This window comes from Bos javanicus, chromosome 4 (genome assembly GCF_032452875.1).
Source record: "Bos javanicus breed banteng chromosome 4, ARS-OSU_banteng_1.0, whole genome shotgun sequence".
Taxonomy (NCBI): domain Eukaryota; kingdom Metazoa; phylum Chordata; class Mammalia; order Artiodactyla; family Bovidae; genus Bos; species Bos javanicus.
The window spans coordinates 113,584,830-113,587,327 of record NC_083871.1 but is presented as its reverse complement, the minus strand read 5'-3'; positions in this window follow the sequence as shown (position 1 = coordinate 113,587,327).

Genomic DNA, 2,498 nt, shown 5'->3' with positions numbered 1-2,498 from the left:
GCAGGGCAGAGTCAGGAGTAATTCGGAAGAGGAAGAGGTTTCTAGAAATAGATTTCGAGGGCGGTGGGAGGGGAAGTTCAGTAAGCTACGCCGCATCAGCAGGGTGAGAACGTCAGGGTCAGGGCGGTCGGAGTCGGGGAGGGACGGCGCCCACCCAGCTCGGCGCGCCCACAGGCGGGGGCCCCTGCGGGGCCGAGGCGCTGAGCCTCAGCCGAGCTTCTGAAAGGGCCTTCGGAGGAGAAGGCTGGCTGTGCCCAGGGCCCAGGACGGGGTGCCTCTGGGGGCAGCGGGCCAGCGGTGGGGAGGGCCCGCAGGACCCCGCCCCCAGCTTTCCTGTGGATCCGGATGGAAACCCGCAAACACAGCTTACCTTCTCCCACCGTGTCCCTGCCCTCCGTCGGCCCTACAGGAGCGCTCCCGGATTCCTGTAACAGCGGCTCTCCTGCCTTTCGAGGTGGGGGCCCTCCTTGAATCCCATCCCCGGAGAAACTGGGGTCTCGGACCCGCGCTGCTTCCTGGGGGAACTCAAGTTCTTTGCCCGGAGCTAGTCAAACATTTGAAATGCTAGACCTCCGATGCTTTCCTAGAGTTCATAAAACAAAACCCTTTTCCCTGAGCCATAAGTGTTCAAAGCTTCTTACTAGAGGAGGAGGTCGAACGCAGAGGAAGACCTTATTTTATTTTATTGTGGTTAAAAAAAAAAAAAAAAACCACCTCAAACTGCGTAGCACTGAATCCACTATCTTGACCATTTTTAAGTGTACAGCTCAGCAGCATCACGTGTCTTCTCCACGTTGTGTAGAGTTCCAGAACTTTTCCATCCGAATACCTGAAGCCCAGGCCCATTCAATGCAAATGCCCCTCCTCCAACCCCTGGTAACCACCTTCTATTTTATGCGTCTATGATTTTGGACAACTTTGGATACTTCCTGAGACTGGAATCTGACGGTGTTTGTCCTCTGTGACTGACTTTTTCTGCTTAGCTTAATGTCCTTCCAGGGAGAGGACTTTCAGTCACTGTGCAGAGGCCCTTGAGCTCACATTGCTACACCAGGCTGCAGTCCTTGAAATGTCTGAGGTGGGTTGAGCCTCCAGGGACCAACCCGTGGAAGGAGGAGCAGTGGGAACTGCACCGGGTTTGAGGGGCTGCTTTGTCCCCGTGGGGTCCCCCTCCCCTCTGGGCTGATCTTCAAGTTCAGTCTGCCACCAAGAGGGACACACCTTGGAGGGGAAACTGACAAAGGCTCGCCCATCACCTATCCTGCTTGTTGCTGTTCTGTCACTCAGTCGTGTCCAACTCTTTGTGACCCCATGGACTGCAGCACACCAGGCCTCCCTGTCCTTCACCATCTCCCTGAGTTTGTTCAAACTCACATCCTCAGTTGAATCGGTGATGCCATTTAACCATCTCCTCCTCTGTCGCCTCCTTCTCCTCCTGCCCTCAATCTTTCCCAGTATCAGAATCTTTTCCAATGAGTCAGCTCTTTGTATCAGGTGACCAAAGTATTGGAGCTTCAACTTCAGCGTAAGTCCTTCCAATGAATATTCAGGGTTGATTTCCTTTAGGATTGACTGGTTTGATCTCCTTGCTGGCCAAGGGACTCTCAAGAATCTTCTCCAATACCACTCCTTAGTAAGGAGGACCCTCCTCCAAGAAGACTCTCTTCATCCTGCCTGGGGCACTGGGTCATTTCACATAAAATAGACTCATTAAAAATCATCAGGTAGAAGCCTGCCACTCGGTCAGTCAACATCCCAGCTGTGTCACTGCCGGAAGTGGAGGTCAGGTCATGGCAGGGTCACAGGCCTCATGGGATCTCATGTCCCCAAAATTGAGAAGACGATGAACTGAGATCAAGAAAAACTCCCTCCTTTTTAGATGAAATAGAAGCTGTGGGAAGCACTCTGAGGAATATCAAAGCTTCAGATAACTCATCCATGATTTAGCAAGTTGGTTATTTGCTGAGTCGACCAGTTTGCAAAATGATCTTCAACACATCGGCTCCTGGAGAATGGACCTCTCTTCAGGGAAGGCAGCTGTTCTGGTTGGGCCCTGATCCAGGGAAGGATGGGACTTCTCTGCCCCCTAGTGGCCTTGAGGGTAATGACAAGGGCAGCAAAACCACTCCCCTGAAGGCGGGAGGAGACGGGGACGACAGAGGATGAGATGGCTGGGTGGCATCACTGACTGGATGGACGTGAGTTTGAGCAAGCTCCAGAAGTTGGTAATGGACAGGGAAGCCTGGCGTGCTGCAGTCCATGAGGTCTCAAAGAGTTGGACACGACTGGGCGACTGAACTGAAGTGAGGGGGGTTCTGCAAGGGCTCTACCAGTAAGACACCCTTCCTCCCCTCCAGCAGGGGGAGGAAGAGGGGCTGGACTTCCAGAAACAGGATAAGCCAGGAAGGCACATGTTTTGCGAGAAAGGAAGAAGCTACCAGGACCAAGCACAGTGTCAGACACAGAGGTTCAAAGACTCTCCAGATGCGTCTCTGATT